Source organism: Miniopterus schreibersii (assembly GCF_964146895.1).
Source record: "Miniopterus schreibersii genome assembly, chromosome: X".
NCBI lineage: Eukaryota > Metazoa > Chordata > Mammalia > Chiroptera > Miniopteridae > Miniopterus > Miniopterus schreibersii.
In genome coordinates this window covers 60,416,190-60,436,330 of record NC_138104.1, presented here as the reverse complement: position 1 = coordinate 60,436,330, position 20,141 = coordinate 60,416,190, and the positions used below count along the sequence as shown (strand labels likewise).

At 37.7% G+C, this 20,141-nt stretch overlaps 1 protein-coding gene and 1 pseudogene across 3 annotated transcripts in view; one reads left to right on the top strand and one right to left on the bottom strand.

Moving 5' to 3' along the window:
* LOC308551659 (programmed cell death protein 2 pseudogene) overlaps positions 1 to 2,103 on the top strand; it is a 38,019-nt pseudogene extending 35,916 nt beyond the window's left edge. The window contains exon 2 of the transcript in view: positions 1,006 to 2,103. The product of the transcript in view is annotated as a programmed cell death protein 2 pseudogene (transcript). The remainder of the gene's footprint in view (positions 1 to 1,005) is intronic.
* OPHN1 (oligophrenin 1) overlaps positions 1 to 20,141 on the bottom strand; it is a 507,398-nt gene that overhangs the window by 408,717 nt on the left and 78,540 nt on the right. The gene's annotated exons all lie outside the window — the stretch shown is intronic.

Here is a 20,141-nt window from a genome sequence, read left to right as displayed (position 1 = left end):
AAGATGTAACTAATATAAAGAGACAAACAAAAATAGACAGCCAAAATGGGGAGATAAAAAAAGCCGAAAATTAAAGAACAAGAAAATTCTCCAGAAGAAGAGCTAAATGAAATGGAGATAAGCAATCTATCAGATAAAGAGTTCAGAATACTGATTATGAGAATAATGAGAAAAGATAAGAAAAGTATGAAGGAAAATAACAATGACATAGCAGAAACAAAGAATATATTAGAAGGAATAAACAGGAAATTAGTGGAAGCTGAGGATAGGATCAGTGAATTACAAGACAGGGTAGAAAAAGTCACTCAGAGATCTAAAAAGAAAAAAACAATTAAAAAACAGGAGGACAGTTTAAGGGAGCTATGGAACAACAAGAAACGTTACAATATACCTATCACACAAATGCCAGAAGGGGAAGAGAATAAGCAAAGAGGAGACAATCTGTCTGTAGAAATAATGGCAGAAACTTCCCTAACCAGTTGGAGGAAAAAGTCACACAAGTTCATGCAGTACAGAGAGTCCCAATCATAATTAAATTGTCAAAAATTCAAGAAAGGGATAGTATCTTAAAGGTAGCAAAAGAAAAGCAATCTGTTACCTATGAAGGAGCACCCATAAGACCGTCAGCTGATGAAACATCAGAAACTCTACAGGTCAGAAGGGAATGGCATAAAGTATTCAAGGTAATGAAAAGCAAGGATCTGAAACCAAGACTACTCTATCCAGCAAGGCTGTCATGCAAAATAGATGGACAAATAAAAAGCTTCCCAGAAAAAAAGGCTAAAGAACTTTGTCACCAACAAATCAGCATTGCAAGAAATGTTAAAGGGACTACTGTAATAAGAAATAGAAATAGAGAATCATGGGCACAAATAATTAAAATGGCAATAGATAAGTACCTAACAATAATAACCTGAAATGTAAATGAATTAAATGCTCCAAACAAAAGACAAAGGGTAGCTGAGAGGATAAGAAAACATGACCCAAATATATGCTGTCTACAAGAGACCCACCTCAGAACAAGACTCACAAAGGATAAGAGTGAAGTGAGGGGCCTTCCGGTAGGCCCCACAGCACCAGACCCCTGCTCATGCACCACGGCAGCCATTCGCGCCTGCACAGCCAAGCTGGGCTTTGCAGAGGCGGCGCCAGCCTGGCGGCTGCGCAGGCAACAATTCCCAGCAAGGTGGGCAAGCGGTAGGCATGGCTGGGCCAGGTCAGGCTTCCCGGGCCCACAGAGCTGGCATGCACGCTGTGCAGGCACCTGCTGGCCTTTGTGCTGCAGCTGTATGCACCCCTGCCCAGCCGCGCCGTCGCCTTCCACCACGGCCTGTTCCTCTTCTGCTGCCACACCTCTGGCCTACGAGTTTTTAGAAATCAGCTACCCAGAAAAATTGACACTTACTAACATGAGCTGCCTGCTGAGTGTCCTCCCCCAGAGGAGGGAGAATCCGTGTGCCTCCAGCTCAAGTCCAGGGCTCATCTCTGCAGGGTTTCCGGCTGTTTAGGCCCATGGATGTCACCAGGCACATTACTGCAGTAAGGAGCACCAGACTGTGGACTGGAGATCGGGATATAAGCAGGCGTGTAGACAGTCAGAGAATTTGGACAATACAGTTTGAGATCACAGCTTCCTGTTTCAAGAATTTGAAATTGTCATAGAAACAGAAGATGAGATTACACCTGAAATTTCAGAAAAAGAAGATGAACTGGAGATTATAGGGAGCATGGGTGAAGCACCCCAGGAAGAATTGGATTCATGACAAAACATGAATCCAGGGAAGACAGAATTTTCCAGTTTAAAACTAAAATAGCCCTGGAACCAGAACAGATTCTCAGGTATGGCAGAGGGCTTGCCCCCATCTAGTTCTCTGGTGAAAACATCCCCCAAGAGAAGGATATTCCAGACTGTCCCTGTGGTGCCAAGAGAATATTTGAATTCCAGGTTATGCCTCAGATGCTCAACTACTAAAGGCCGACAGACTGGGCAGGAGTGTTGACTGGGGTGTCCTGGCTGTCTTCACCTGTGCTGAGAGCTGCAGCCTGGGTACTGGCTACACAGAGGAATTTGTTTGGATGCAAGATGTAACAGACACACCTTAAAGATAACCTCGAGCCCTGGCCAGTGTGGCTCAGTTGGGTGTCGTCTAGTGCACCAGGAAGTTGTCAGTTTGATTCCTGGTCAGGGTACATGCCCAGGTTCTGGGCTCCATACCCAGTAGGAGGCGTGCAGCAGGCAGTTGATCAATGACTCTCATCATGGATGTTTCTATCTCACTCCTCCTCTGCCTTTCTCTCTAAAATCATAACAATATTTTTTTTAAAAAACCACTAAAACACATTTGAACATATGGAGGCTACATAGCATGTTATTAAACAATGAGTGGGTTACCAAAGAAATCCAGGACGAAATAAAAAACTTTCTTGAAACAAATGAAAATGAACATACAAGAATTGAAAATCAATGGGAAACAATGAAAGGAGTACTGAGAGAGCAGTTCATAGCATTAGAGGCCAACCTCAAAAAAAAAAAGAAAAACTTTTAATAAACTATCTAACCCTACAACTAAAAGACTTAGAATGGAAACAACAAGAAAAGCCCAGAGTAAGTAGAAGGAAGGAAATAATAAAGATCAGAGCAGAAATAAATTACACATAGACTAAAAAAAAAAAAAAAATGCAAAATAGAAAAGATCAGTGAAACCAAGAGGTGAATCTTTGAAAAGATAAACAAGACTGATGAATCTTTAGACAGGCCCATCAAGAAACAAAGAGACAGGACCCAAATAAACAATATCAGAAATGAAAGAGGTGAAATAACAACTGACCCAACAAAAATACAAAGGATTTTAAGAAAAAACTATAAACAATAATACGCCAACAAGCTGGACAACATGGACAAAATAGACAAATTCCTAGAAAAATACAACCTTCCAAAACTCAATCAGGAAGTCAGAAAACCTGAATAGGGTGACAACTACTGATGAAGTTGAAGCAGTAATCAAAACACACCCAGCATACAAAAGCCCTGGCCTGGACAGCTACACAGGGGAGTTTTACCAAACATTCGAAGAAGAACTAACACCTGTCCTCCTCAAACTATTCCAAAAATTCCAAGAGGAAAGAACACTTCCAAGCTCTTTTTATAAGACCAGCATTAGCCTAATTCCAAAACCCGATAAAGACACTACAAAGAAAGAAACTTACAGGCCAATATCCCTGATGAACATAGATGCTAAAATCCTCAACAAAATATTAGCAAACCAGATCCAGCAATATATTAAAAAGAGCCTATAACATGACCAAGTGAGATTTATTCCAGAGATGCAAGGTTGCTACAATATTTGAAAATGAATAAATGTGATACATCACATAAACAAAATGAAAGACAAAAATCAATGATCATGTCAATAGATGCAAAAAGAGCATTCAACAAAATCCAACACTCAGTTTTGATAAAAACTCTCAGCAAAGTGGGAATAGAGGGATCATACCTCAACATAATAAAGGTCATATATGACAAACCTATAGCCAACATCATACTCAATGGGCAAAAACTAAAAGCATTTCCCCAAAAAACAGGGACAAGTCAGGGGTGTCTACTCTCACCACTCTTATTCAACATAGTACTGAAGTCCTAGTCACAGCTATCAAACAAGAAGAAAACATAAAAGGCACCCAAATTGGAAAGGAGGAAACAAAACTGTCATTATTTTCAGATGACATGATATTGTGCATAGGAAATCCTAAAGACTACTAGATTTAATAAATGAGTTCAGCAAGGTAGCAGGATACAAAATTAACACCCAGAAATCGATGGAATTTTTATACACCAATAATGTACTCTCAGAAAGAGAAACTAAAAAAACAATCCCATTTACCATTGCAACAACAAAAAATTAAGATACTTAGGAATTAACCAAGAAGGTAAAACTCAGAAAACTACAGGACCTTGCAAAAAGAGACAGAGGGAGATATAAACAAGTGGAAAAATATACCATTTTCATGGATTGGAAGAATTAGCATCATTAAAATGACCATACTATCCAAAGCAATCTACAAATTCAATGCAAGCCCTATTAATATACCAAAGGCATATTTCACAAATCTAGAACAAACACTCCAAAAATTTATATGGCCTGGTTGGGGTGGCTCAGACATTGAGCATCAACCTGTGACACAGGAGATAGCGATTCAATTCCCAGTTAGGGCACATGCCCAGGTTGCAGTCTTGATTCCCAATAGGGGGCAAGCAAGAGGCAGCAGATCAATAACTCTCTCATTATTGATGTTACTATCTCTCTCTCCTCCCTTCCTCTCTCTGAATCAATAAAGATATAAATATATATATATATTTTTTTAATTATATGGAACAAAAAAGACCCCAAATAGCCACGGCAATCTTGAGAATGAAGAACAAAGTTGGGGGGATCACAATACCACATCAAGTTATACTTCAAAGACCCTGTAAGCAAAACAGGCTGATACTGGCACAAAAACAGACATATAGATCAGAAGAACAGAACAGAGAACCCAGAAATTGACCCAAGCCATTATGCTCAATTAATATTTAACAAAGGATGCAAGAACATACAAAGGAGTAAGGAGAGTCTCTTCAATAAATGGTGTTGGGAGAATTGGACAGGTATACGCAAAAAAATGAAACTACACCACCAACTTACACCATACACAAAATAAACTCAAAATGGATAAAAGACTTTAATGTAACATGTGAAATCATAAAAATTCCAGAAGAAAACATAGGCAGCAAAATCTCAGACATCTCTTGTAGAAATATGTCTGCTGATACATCTCCCAGGACAAGGGAAACAAAAGAAAAAATAAACAAGTGGGACTACATCAAAATAAAAAGTTTCTACACAGTATGACGCCATCAACAAAACGAAAAGGAAGCCCACTGTATGGGAGAACATATTTGCCACTGACACATCTGATAAAGGGTTAATATACAAACTATGTAAGGAACTCATACAACTTAACAAAAGGAAGAAAAATAATCCAATTAAAAAATGGGCAAAGGGCCTAAATAGCCACTTCTCCAAAGAGGACATACAGATGGCCAAGAGACATATGAAAAAATGCTCCATGTCACTAATCATCAGAGAGATGCAAATTAAAACCACAATGAGATATCACCTCACACCTTTCAGAATGGCTACCATCAACAAATCAACAAACAGCAAGTATTGGCAAGGATGTGGAGAGAAGGGAACCCTAGTACACTAGTGCTAGTGGGAATGCATACTGGTGCAGCCACTATGGAAACTAGTATGGAGTTTCCTCAAAAAAATAAATATGGAACTCCCATTTGACCCAGTGATCCCATTCCTAGCAATATATCCTATGAAACCTGAAACACTAGTCAGAAAGAATTTATGCACCCCTATGTTCATAGCAGTGCAATTTAAAATAGCTAAGATCTGGAAACACCCCAAGTGTCCACCAGTAGATGAGTGGATAAAATAGCTATGATACATTTATACTGTGGAATATTATGCAACTGTAAAATAGAAGGATCTCTTACCCTTTGAGACAAAATGGATGCAACTGGAGAGTATTATGCTAAGCAAAATAAGCCAGTCAGAGAAAGACAAGTATCATATGATCTCACTCATATGTGAAATCTAATGACCAAAATAACCTGATGAACAAAATAGATCCAGACACTTAGAAGCATGGAAGAGACTGAGGAATCTCAGAGGGAAGGTGGGGGCAGGTTAGTGGGTTGTGAGAGATTAATCAAAAAACTTACATACATAAATGCATAACCTATGGACACCGACAATAATATGGGGAAGGTCTGGGGGTGGGGCAGACATGAGGTGGAGGGGATCAATTGGGGGGAAAAAGGGGATATCTGTAATGCTTTCAACAATAAATATAAATTTAAAAAAAAAGAATGTATGGTATTGTTTATAGATCAATGTTATATAAAAGAAAACCCAGAAACAGACCCACACAAATATGCCCTAATGTTTTTTTAAACAAACTTTTTTGGAACAATTTTAGATTTACAGAAAACTTGCAAAGATAATACAGAGTTCCCATATACCTCACACCCAATTCCTCTATTGTAAACATTAGTATGGTGCATATGTTATAATTAATGAATTAAGAGTGGTAAAATTATTATTAACTAAAGTCCATATTTTATACAGATTTCCTTAGTTTTTCTTTTTTCCTAATGTCCTCTTTGTTTTCTAAGATCCCAGACAGGATATCACATTACATTTAGTAGTCATGTCTCCTTGGGTTTCTCTTGGATGTGACAGTTTCTCAGTCTTTCCATGTTATTGATGACCTTGACAGTTTTAAGTACTAGTCAGGTAGTTTGTAGAATATCCTCCAAATGGAATTTTATGATGTTTTTCTGGTGGTTCGACTAGCATTATATGTTTTGGGGGGGAAAACACAGGAGTAAAGTTCCATTCTCATCGCATCTTATCCCAAGTACATACCATCTACATGACTTATCAATGATGCTGACATTCATTGATCACCTGGATGGATAATGTATGTCAGGATTCTCTACTCTAAAATTATTCTTTCTTTCCTCCACCCCATACTGTATCTTTGGAAAAAAATCACTATGTGAAGCCCACATTTAAGGAGAGGTGAGTCATGCTCCATCTCCTTGAGGGTAGAGTATCTACATAAATTATACCCCAACTGATTCTTATTAAAAGTGTAAAAACAATTGATTGAAAGATAGCTTTTTCAACAAACAGTGCTAGAGCCATTAGACATCAGGCATAAAACTGAACCTCAACCCATACATTTCATACAAAAATTAACTCAAAATGGACCATAGACTTAAATCTAAGACAATAAAATTTTTAGAAGAAAACTTGGAGAAAACTTTTAGGTCCTTGCTAAGGAGTTCTTCGACTTCATAGAAATATGGAACAGACTGAGGAATCTCAGAGGTAAGGAGGGGGTGGGGGAGTGAGTAGGAAAAGATTAATCAAATAATTTATATGCATATATGCATAACCCGTGGATACAGACAATAGTATGGGGAAGGCCTTCGGGGGGGGGGGGGCAGACGTGAGGTGGAGCGGGTCAATGGGGGGAAAAAGGGGATATCTGTAATACTTTCAACAATAAAGATAATTTTTTAAAAAAAGAGTTCTTAGACTTGATACCAAAAGTGTGATCTATAAAACAAAAATTTATATAAACTGAACATCAAAAATTTAAAATTTTGATCTATAAAAACCCTATTAAGCCCAGCCGGCGTGGCTCAGTGGTTGAGCACCGACCTATGATCCAGGAGATCGAGGTTCAATTCCGGTCAGGGCACATGCCTGGGTTGCAGGCTCAATCCCCAGTAGGTGGGGTGCCGGAGGCAGCCGATCAATGACTCATCATTTATGTTTCTATCTCTCTCTTTCCCCTCTCCTTTCCTCTTTCTGAAATCAATAAAGACTTTTTTTTTTTTTTAAACCCTATTAAGAGGATAAAAAAACAAGCTACAGACTGAGAGAAAGTATAAACCACGTATCTCATAGAGGTCTCCTATAGAATAATAAAGAATACTCAAAATTGAAAATTAAATACAAGCAATCCAGTTAGAAAACAGGCAACAATATAAAAAGGTATTTCGTTGAAGAGAATATATGGATGGAAAGTCAGCATCAAAAAAAAGGATTCTCAACATCATTACAGATTTGGGAAATGCAAATTAATAGCACAATGACCTACGTCTATATACCTATCAGTAAGGCTAAAATAAAAATAAATATATATAGTGACAATGCCAAATCCTGGTGAGGATGCAGGAAAAGAGAATCTCTCATACATTGTTATTGCAAATGCAAAATTGTAAAATCACTCTGGAAAATAGTTTGATAGTGTCTTTAAAAACACACACACACACACCAAAAAAAACCAACAAACACCACCATACAACCCAAAAATTGTACTCCTAGGTATTTAGCCCCAAAAAGTGAAAACATATGTCTGCTCAAAATCCTCTACACAAATGTCCATAGCAGTTCTATGAGTAGCCAAAACCTGGAAACAACCCAGATATCTTTCACCAGGTGAACAGTAAAACTGTGGTACATCTATACCACAAAATACTACTCAGAAATAAAAAGCGACAAATTATTGACACATGCAAAAATTTGTTACAATTTCCAGAAAATTGTGCTGAGTGAAAAAAAAATAGCCAATCTCAAAAGCTCATATACTGTATGATTCCATTCATATAGCATTCTCAAAATGACAAAAATATAAAGATGAAGAGCATATTCTTGGTTGCCAGGGAATAGAATACTGTCAGGGAAGTATTCACACAAATGTACATGTGATAAAATGCACAGTACTGTACATATGCATTATATCAAAGTCAGTTTCCTGGTTTTGTTATTGTATTATAATTTTGTAAGATGTAATCATTGGGAAAACTAACTGAAAGAATCTTCTGAATCTATAAGTATTTCAAAATATGTTTTCAAAAACAGAGAAGGTGCCCAGCCGGGCGTGGCTCAGCGGTTGAGCATCGACCTAGGATCCAGGCAATCGGAGTTTGATTCCCGGTCAGGGCACATGCCCGGGTTGCGAGCTCGATCCCCAATCGGGGGCACGCAGGAGACAGCCGATCAATGACTCTCTCACCATTGATGTTTCTATCTCCCTCTCCTTCTCGTTTCCTCTCTCTGAAATCAATAAATATATATATAAAAAAATAGAAACAAAGAAGGCTATCCAATTATTTATTGACCTGAGAGCAAAGTTTTAGCCACAATGGCTTCTTTTCTGTTCCTTGAACTCATCACAAACATGACCACTTCAGGGCCAGTATAACTTCTCTTCCTTCAGATGTTTTTACTGAAATGTCACCTTGCCAGAGAGCCTTTTCTATAAGTCCTTATCTAAGATTGCAGATCCCATACACACACACACACACACACACACACCCTCACCCTATTCTCATTCCTGCTTATTTTTTACCATTAGCATTTGTCAACATCTAACACACCATATGTTTAATTATTTTATAATCTGTCTTCTCCCTGGTAAGTTTGCTGAGAGTAAGTAAGGATTTTTATCTATTTTATTCACTACTCAATCCACATTTATTAGAACAATACCTGAAACAGTACAGACTCAATAAATACTTCTCGAATGAGTGAATGATAAAATGTACAGGGAAAGAAAATTACAGGCCAATCTCATTCATGAAGATAGATATAAAAGTCCTAAACAAATATTGGTGAATAAGCAATGTATAAAAAAGTCATTATAGCCCAGCTGGGCGTGGCTCAGCGGTTGAGCGTCGACCTAGGATCCAGGCGATCAGGGTTCGATTCCCGGTCAGGGCACATGCCCGAGCTGCGGGCTCGATCAATGACTCTCTCATCATTGATGTTTCTATCTCTCTCTCTCCACCTCCTTTCCTCTCTCTGAAATCAATAAAGATATATTTTTAAAAAAAAGTCATTATAAGAAGGAAATCCTGCCATTTATGACAATATAGATGAACTTCGAGAGCACTATACTAAGTGAAATAAGTCAGACAGAGAAATAAAAATTCTTTATCATCTCAAATGTGCAATCTAAAAAACAACAACAAGCCAAACTCATAGAAAAAGGGATCAGATTTGTGGTTACCAAAGGCAGGGGTGAGGGTGGGAGAATTGAATGAAGATGGTCAAAAGGTACAGACATCCATTTATGAGATAAGTGCTGGGATGAGATATACAACATGATGACTACATTTAGCACTGCTGTATGGTATACTTGAAAGTAGTTAAGAGAGTAGATGCTAAAAGTTCTCATCACAAAGAATAAAAATATTTTTCGCTCTCTTTATAAATACACACACACACATATACATATATATACACACGTATATATGTGTGTGAATATATATAATGATGATTGTTAACTAAACTCCTTGTGGCAATCATTCTGTAATATATGTAAGTCAAGTCATTAAGTTGTACACCTTAAAGTTACACAGTGCTATATGTGAATTATATCTCAATAAAACTGAAAAAAATAAAGTTACGATACATCATGATCAAGTAAGATTTATTCTAAGACTTCAAGGATAATTTAACATTAGAAAATCTATTAGCGTCATTTGCCATATTTACAGATGTAAGATACAAAAAAGCATTTGATCAACATACAAGACTCATTCATTATCATTATTACCAAAAGGGGGGGGGGAAGCAGTCTCAGATTAGAAAAGAACTTCCTTAACCTGAAAACCACTACCTACCAAAAACATCAAATATCAGACTTAACAGTGAAATTTTAAAAGCATTCTCATTAAAGTATGGATCAAGTTCAAGGTGCCCCTATAGCTCTTTCTAATAAATATTGAATGGTAACCCTAGCCATTGAAGTTAGACAAGAAAAATAAATATGAAGTATAAAGTTTGGAAAGAACATCTGCATTAAAATTGTGAATGTTTATAAGTGACATGATTTACTACTTAGAAAATCCAAGCAAATCTACAGGCAAACCATTAGAACTAATGAGTTCATCAAGGTTAGTGGATACAAGATCAACACAAAAATCAATAAAATTCCTGTATGTCTAAAACAAGCAAAGTATAGTTTTAAAGAATTCATTATAGCAACTAAAATACAAGCAACCTTGGTGTGCATGAATTTTATGTAAACATATTTTAAACAATATTAAAATACACAAATGGCCCCTGATTAATAAAACCATCACCCATTTCCATACATGGGAAAACTCAGTATCATATGGGGTCAGTTCTCTTAATATAAATTCAATGCATTATGAAACTTGATAAACTCAGCCATTCAACAGTGAAGTGTCAATCCAAGAATAGTGAGGAAAATATAAAGAATAAGTTGGTCAAGCATGCCTTTACCTGCTGCTTCCATGTCTGGAGCACTTTCAGCAAGGCACTACCCTATTTCAACCCGCATCCACGTGCAGTTTCCCCGTGAAACCTTAAGCTCTGGGTGAGGGAAAAGAAGGGTCTCTATTCATCCACCACCTGCCAGCAGAGGCTGTGTGCAGGCGGAAGTCCCTGCTCCAGTCACCCCCTAGTGCCATGGTCCAAGTAACACCAATGGGGATAATCCCCACTGATGCCCTCAGGGGTCTTAGAAATTAGACTCCCTCCAGGGTGAGTTCACATGTGGCAACTCTTCCCCTTCCAGGGTTAAAGCAGACATTACTGCCCTTTAAGGGATATTAAATGCTTTTATTTTCAATATTAAAAATCAGCAAACAAAAAGAAAAAAAAAAAGTTGGTCAGACTCTCCTTACCAATAAGCTAGACTTGTTATAAACTATAATAATTAATATAGTATAGGTACTGGAAGAGTCAAATAGCCAGATGGAGTAGAAATGTGGAAAACCCAGAAACAGATCTACATATATATGAAAAATTAGCATATGACAGAGGACACATCACAATGATATAGTAGGCAGTTAGATAGACATGAGCAGAGTAGGAATGATAGGCCAGGTATGGAAGGTCACCAGGAAGGAAAGCCTCTGGTGCCTAGCAACAGACAACTGTAAGGTGGGACCTCACCCCTACGGTGACCTTTCCTCCCCTAGCATATTGCTGGTCATGGGGTTTAAAACCCCTGATCTTTCATATCCCTGGTCATGCAGTTCAGACCATCCCTTGGTCTTTCCTCCCTTAGCATGTCCATAGTCATGTGGTTTTAGAACCCTTAGAGGAGGAAAAAGGAGGCCAGAGAATAACCTCATAGACTCCCATACAAGTACTTGCATGACCACTCCCTTAAGTCCTCTGGACAATGAGGTTGTGGCCTGCATCAAATAATCAGGAGCAAAGCCTCAGGTCTGTTGACTACAGAGACAGAGTTCTGGTCAAACTAGAGATGACATTTAGGCCTCAGTTGTGTTTCAGCTCCAGGCCCAGAAAAGCAGCAAGGTCAGGCTGGGCAATGCCATAGCTGACATTATGGACAATGCCACGGCTGCCCTGGTGTTGACCAATTAATGGAGACCATGAGCCTGAAAGGACACACCTGGAAAGCTAATGGATATTCTACTGAGATCCTCCCCTGAAACCTCTAGATAAAAATCCTCAAGATGAAGGACCCAGTTCTTGTTAGTGCTCTACTCTCTCCCTTGAGCATGTACACGCCTTTCCCCACCTCCTTCTTTCCCTTATCTCTGTCTGTCTGTCTCCCCTCCCCTTTCCTTCCTCCTTTCTCCCCTCAAGGCAAGTACCCTTGCTTTCTTTCTTCTAATTTCCAAGGGGCCTTCTTTTGCCTCTGTAACTTGTTCTTCTACCTCTGTAACATCCTAAATAAGTTTTCTCTTATAATTACTAATTATGAGTTCTTGGCTCTGAATTATTTCTCAGCCAAAGTCAAGGACTGAGGTCTAACTTTGCCAGTTAAATCTGTTGCTGTATTGCCATTAACAAAAAAACAGACATAAATTATATATTATTACATAAATGATGTTGGGCAATTGGCTATCCATATAAAAGTTTAGACACCCATCTCACACCATACATAAAAATAAAACTAGATGGACTTATAACCAAAATGTGAAAAGCAAACCTTTAAAACCTGTAGAAGAAAACAAGAAAATATATTTCTAACTTTAGTGTAGGGAACAATTTCTTAAATAAGAAACAAATGCAAAAATAATAAATGAAGTCATGATATATTCAAGAGCTAAAAACTTCTGTATAACAAAAGATACCACAAACAAAATGAAAAGGGAGAGAAAGTGGTTGTCTTTGGCAATGGAGGAGACTAGAAATAGGGGGAAATTATTTGTAACATATTTAACAAATAAGGGTTTAACTTCTGAAATAACACTTTTAAATCAATAATAAAGGCCAACAACCCAAAAGACAAATGGGTAAATAATACAAAAATAGGCAACTCACAAAAGAGAAAATATGAATGACCAATAAACATATCGGAAAGTGCTCAATTAATAGTTAGGAAAATAAAAATTAAGTAATAATGAGATTCCATTTCATACGCATCAGATTGACAAAATTCTTAAGGTATAACATTATCAAATGTGAATGATGATGTGAATAAATGGAGAATCTAATCTCATATTTGTTGGTGGAAGCCTAAACAGGCATAACCATTTAGAAATGCAATTTGTAAAGATCTGGTAATGTTATATAAATGCTCATTACCTGAGAAACTCTTGTACGTTTCTGAAGAAGGAATATATGAGGATGTTCTGGGCATATTACTAGCAATAATGAAAATTAGAAACAGCCGATATGCCCATTAATAAGGAAATCAATAGATAAAAATGTTGCGTATTGTAGGACTGAATGTTCCTGGCTGCCATAAGGGAAAGGCATTTTCCCCTCTCTCTTTACTTAGCTATATCCTTGAAAAAATTTTTACTTGCAAAGTTGCCTTCAGTCACTTTGACATGTATACAAATCTTTGTAAAAACTAAAAAAGCCTCTCACCCGGGCGGGCATGGCTCAACAGTTGAAAATTGACCTATGATCCAGGAGATCAATGTTCGATTCCGGGTCAGGGCGCATGCTCGGGTTGCGGGCTCAATCCCCAGTGTGGGGCATGCAGGAGGCAGCCAATCAATGACTCTCATCATTGATGTTTCTCTCTCTCTCTTCCCTTCTCCCTTCCTCTCCCTGAAATCAATAAAGATACATTTAAAACATAAATAAACAAATAAATGAATAAATAAATAAATAACATGCTTGCCAGCATTACAACCCAGGAATACTTTTCTTGAGGGCATGGGATCCATCTCTTTGGAATAGTAACATCAAGAAAGATATGTTTTATCTCCCTGTTACCCTGGAAGTTTGCCTTGCTTTAAGTCTTAATTCTCTGCTTGTCACAGAGATAAGAAAAGTTTTATTTTTTCCTTTCCATAAAGGCAGTGAGCTAACATATGATTACCTAAATTACCAGATGCATTTTGGTCAAACTATGTATAGCAAATAGTGCTGTCAAGTCATTTTAATTGAGGGAAAGTTATGGTTTATCTTGGAATATGTACATAATGGATTGTATCTGTTTGGCTACTTTATAAAAGGGTGAGATTTTTCAGTCTTTTCAGTCTCAGTCATTTACATGCCAGTTTGGTTTAGTGCTTATTCAACAATAAAACTGTTTTCTTTCTTTTCTACATTTATGAAAAGGATTTTCTAGGTTAGCAGATTTTATTTTCAATTTTCTCCAACAATTTTCACAACAGAAGTGTACCAGTATATTATTCATTATTAAAAGTAAATGAATTACATCGATATATCAACATGGAAATATTTAAATATTTAAAAGGAATAATGATGCCTGGCTGGCATGGCTCAGCAGTTGAGCATTGACCTATGATCCAGGAGAACACGGTTCAATTCCCAGTTAGGACACATGCTTGGGTTGCTGGCTCAATTCTCAGTGGGGGGCGTGCAGGAGGTAGCTGATCAATGACTCTCAAATCATTGATGTTTCTATCTCCCTCCCTCCCCCTCTCCTTTCCTTTCTCTGAAATCAATAAAGACATATTTGAAAAATAAATAAATAGAATATTGCTGAGTGAAAAAAAGCAAGTTCAATGGTACATGTGGCATGACTCCATGTGTGAAAATATTTTAAACATATAAAACAATTTTAGGAGAATGGACATCATATATATATATAGATCCCCTAGAATATGGTCAAGGATACACACCCAATTCATTCAGGATTGTGGTAAAAGCAGATTTCACTCTCTCTGTTTTATTTAGAGAAAGATAGCAATGAAGCAAATGACAAAAGGTTGTCTAGGGGGTAGGTACAAGGATGTTTATTACATGACTTTCTGTAGCTTTAAATTTGCATTAATAATAACAAGAATAAGTAATTTGCTTTGCCCTGTATCTCCTGTGCTCTTTCCAACCAGAGAATTTTTTTTCACCAAGTTTCCTACATGTTTTTGGCAGCAATGAGCAGTTCAGCACTCACTAGCAGCTGGTGTTAGGGACTCAGAAAAAAACAAAAAAAACAAAAAAAAGAAAACCTGGCACCCAAATAGGCACCTGGTGTTGCCAGTGCTTTTTTGCTTGCTGCGACTTTTGGAAGTAGTTTGAATTCTACCTTTGTGATCCTTTCTTTAAATTATCACCAAGAATAAGAACCTGGCTACAGGCCAGGGAAAGGTTATAGGGCTTGGGTATTTAATCTGGCCCCTCAGGCTGCACAGCTTCCAGAGTCCTGTTTAGACTTATTAACATCTGAAAAGCTTGTCTTTTTCAGATTTACTGAGTACTGGGCCTTGCTCTGATTCCCAAGGGAAAATTTTAGTTCTCCTTGGAAGAGAGTCTGGAAAAGACTCAGCTTTTTTCTTTTTTTTTTATAATTATAGAATATTTATTTATTTACTGAAAGAACAAAGCAGGAGATTCTTGTGACAAAAAAAAAAAAAAAAAAAAAAAAAAGGAAATCTTTATAACCTACCAAACATTTTTCCCACTTTAATTGGCCATTTGTGGAAATTTTTTTTTTTTTTTTTAATCAGAGAGCTTAAAGCCTTCAAATCCTCAGAATATAAGCAGCTACTATGCCTACCCAAAGACCTACAAGAGGTAAAGCAAACAGATTCTACTACCTGGATGCAGAAACAATAGCAAATGTCCTTTGGGGGCAAATTTGTTTCTTTAGAACAGGAACACAATATTCTTCAGAGACTGACTCCTCCATTACTGGCTAGCTTCTTGGTCAGTTAAAAACTTACAGAGAAAGGAACCAAAATGCTGCAATTTGAAGTTCACATTCTAACCCGTTAAGTCACAACTACATTATATACAACGGTGGCCAAGAAGTGCATGTAAGTGTGATATAATGTGATAATATGTAGCAAGTAAGATTGGTACTTCAAACCACATACACATGTGTACACACACACATACACAGGCTCATACTCCCCACATGAAAGGACTGTAACAAAACACATTAAATGTTCACATTTACAGTGAGTACCTTTCTCTTCCAAAACAAATGTCATTAATTTGAGAGTAAGTCCCTCCCTGACTTTTAAGAGGCTCTAATCACACTCCTAAGGACCAATATTGATGGGGAAATTTTCTCTAATTCAACGGCATTTTCTATTCTGATGCAACACAATCCAATCAGTCAAAATCATATATATATTGATGTGCTGATAGTTAGTCCAATTGAGAAAGACAGGTACTTCTGTACTTCTTAAAGTTCACTATGAGAACAGTTTTTATAGATTTTAACAATCACTACATTTCACACCTAACAGCACATCTTAAACTAACACACTAAAGTGGAAAGGCTAATTAAAATATATAGAACTGCTTATTTTTTTAAATATTTTTTAATTGATTTCAGAGAGAGGAAAGGAGAAGGAGAGATAGAAACATCAATGATGAGAGAGTCATTGATAGGCTGCCTAATACATGCCCCTGGCATGTGCCCTGACCAGGATTCAAACCATGACCTCCTGGTTCATAGGTCAACACTCAACCACTGTGCCACGCCACCTGGATTGAACTGCTTATTTTTAAATGAAAAGACTAAAGTCCAAGACAAAACATGATTTCTTCTACATCACAGAATTAACGAGTATAGTGTCAGAGCTAAGTGTTAACAGGAACTAGCTAATGATAGAACAAGCCAGGATTACATACTTGTCTAGGTGAGGTGGGAGAGTGCAACAAAACTCACTTAGTATTTTAATAAACACCATTCCTCCCCTATCTCTCCTGTTGGATTAGGATATAATCGGGGGGTTTTATTTAGTTAGATTTTGATATAGATGAATTTTGATGTAATTGGAATTTCAATTATTTGTATTTTTTTTTATGTTTTAATTTACCTTTATTTTTGAAGGTATTACAAATGTTCCCCTTTTTTCCCCATTGGTCCCCTCCACCCTGCACCCCGGCTCCAGGCCTTCACCACACCATTGTCTATGTCCTTGGGTTAATCATACATACATATAAATTCTTACGTTAATCTCTCCCTACCCCTGCCTTCCCTCTAAGATTCATCAATCTGTTCCATGCTTCTATGTCTCTAGATCTATTTTGTTCATTAGATTCCACATATGAGTAAGATCATGTGATACTTGTCTTTCTCTCACTGGCTTATTCTGCTTATCATAATACTCTCGAGGTCCCACCATGCTGTCTCAAAGGGTAAGGGATCCTTCTTTTTTAGAGCTGCATAGTATTCCATTGTGTAAATGTCTGAGAAGATAATTAATATGATTTCAGTCTTCTTGAACTTATAGAGACTTGTGTCCTAACATGTGGTCAATAATGTCCCATGTACACTTGAGGAGAATGTATATTCTTCAGATTTTGAATAAAATGTTTTGTGTCAATTAAATCCATCAATCTAGTGTGTCATTTAAATTCACTATTTCCTTGTTGATTTTTTGCTGGAAGACCTATCCAGTAAAGTCAGTAGGGTGTTAAAGTCCCCTACTATGACTGTATTGCTGCTGATCTCTCCTTTAAAATTCTCCAGAAGTTTTTTGTTTATTTTCTTCACACTGCGTGAGTCTTTTGTTCTGAGGTGGGTCTCTTGTAGACAGTAAATATTTGGGTAATATTTTCTTATCCATCCAGCCATCCTATGTCTTTTGATTGAAGTATATAATCCATTTATATTTAAAGCTATTATTGACAGGTACTTATCTATTGTCATTTTAATATTTTATGCCTATGCCTCTCTCTCTATTTCTATTTCCTATTACAGCATTCCCATTAACATTTCTTGCAATGCTGGTTTGGTGGTGATAAATTCCTTTAGACATTTTTTGTATGGGAAGCTCTTTATTTCACCATCTATTTTGAGTGATAGCCTTGCTGGAGAGAGTAGTCTTGATTTTGGATCCTTGCATTTCATTACCATGAACACTTCATGCCATTCCCTTCTAGCCTCCAGACTTTCTGATGAGAAATCAGCTGACAGCCTTATGGGAGCTCCTTTGTAGGTAACAAATTGCTTTTCTCTTTCTGCCTTTAAGATTCTCTCTTTAAAACTTTAAAAAAAATTTAAAAGACAAAACAAGATTCTCTCTTTGTCTTGAATTTTTGACATTTTAATTATGATATATCTGGCTTTGGGCCTCTTTCTTTGGGTTCTTCTTGCTTGGGACTCTCTGTGCCTCCTGAAGTTGTATGACTTTTTCCTTCACCAGGTTAGGGAAGTTTTCTGCCATTATATCTTCAAACAGGTTCTCTAACCCTTGCTTACTTTCTATATCTTCTGGTACTCCTGTGATGCAAATATTGTTTCATTTCATGTTGTCCCACAGCTCCCTTAAATTGTCCTCCAGTTTTTAAATTGTTTTTTTTTTTTCTTTTTGGTTCTCTAATTGAGTGATTTTTAAAATAAAATATGTTTTTATTGATTTCAGAGAGAGGAAGGGAGAGGAGGAGAGAGAAATATCAGTGATAACAGAGAGTCATTGATCAGCTGCCTACTCCACACCCCCTAATGTGGCTCAAGCCCACAACCAGGACATGTGCCCTGACAAGGAAAAGAATAGTGTCCTCCTGGTTCATAGATGGATGCTCAACCGCAGAGCCATGCCAGCCGGGCTGAGTGACTGATTTTTTTCTACCCTGTCTTCTAATTTGCTGATCCGATCTTCATTATCCCCTAATCTGATGTTTATTCCTTCCTATGTATTTTCTACATCTACTATGTTATTCATTTCCTTCATAGTTTCCATTTCTTTTCTCATGCTTTTGAGCATCGTTAAGATCAGTATTCTAAATTCTATATCTGATAGATTGTTTATCTCCATTTCATTTAGCTCTTCTTCTGGAGAATTCTTTTGTTCTTTCATTTGGGGCTTTTTTGCCTCCCCATTTTGGCTGCCTCTTTGGGTTTCTTTCTATTAGGTAGATCTGCCAGGACTCCAGTCTTTTGGAGGGTCTCTGGGGCAGGCCAATGGCAGACACTGATTGTGACTGGCCTTTTGATGCTTTCCACACTACACAGCTGGTGGTTCCTTCTACTGGGGCTGAGTGTGTTTGGAAAGGACCAAAATGCCCATCAAGGTCTCCTTTTCCATGCCCTGGATGCAGAAGTAAATCAGGCAAATATTCTAAGCACCCAGAGGCTGGTTGTTATTGTCTCTTAGTTAGTCTCATGCTGTAGAAATTCCACAGGGTGGGATGGCTGATTGTTATTCAGTCTCTTAATGAGCTTCAAGCTATAGAAACTCCACAAGCTGGGGCCAGAGGTTTTCCAACAAGGTGGGGAAATTGCTTCCCCCAGGCAAAAGCTGCTTGGATATTAAATATCCACCTGAGAAAGATGTCCTCTGCCATCAGGGAATGACTCAGAACAGGAATACAGAAGGCTGCCCTCTAAGCTCTATCCGGAGAGCTCACAAACCTGGATTCCCCTCATACAGCTCCAGTTCACTCTTCCTTCCCTCCACCAGAGCCCAAGGTGAGTGGCTGCACAGGAAACTTTGCACGTTGGATCTTTAAGAGGTTGCCTACCTTTCTAGCAGTCTCTTCCTGGCAGACAGAAACCCCACTGCTTTTCACAGCCAGATGTTATATGGGATTCTTTCTCAGTTCTGGTGCTCTGGGATGGAGAGCCCAGCTTGGGTGTTAGGCCCAGAGTTCTCAGTGGGAACCCCCCACAAGTGAGATATACCCCTGGACCTTCATGTGCTGCCTGTGGGAGCCCAGCCTGTGCTCTCAGCCTTTGTATTATCAGTCTCTATGCAATCTCTGCTTTACATCTTTGGTTATGAGGTTTCTCTCCACCTAATTTTCCATTGATTATTCAGGATGGGTTTTTTTATATTTTAGTTCTAATTCCAGTTTAGTCCTGGGAGAGTACCAGTGTAGTTTCCACACAATCCACCACCATCTTAGAATCCCTGTATTTCAATTTTTAGATTCCAATACAGTTTTAAAATAAATTGTATGGCTAAATAATTCTATCAGTACTTGTAAAGTAGTTAAAGACTAAATGAGATAACATAGATACAGAGGTCCTGTCCTGGAACAAATGCTGGATAAATTATAGTTTTTCAAGTTCATACTGATGCCTTACATGTTCATATAGGCTTAATAATTCATAAAGGGGATTAGACTCTCTGATTAGTCTCACAACTGTGTGAGTTAGAGCAAATATTCTTCTCCTTTAAAAAA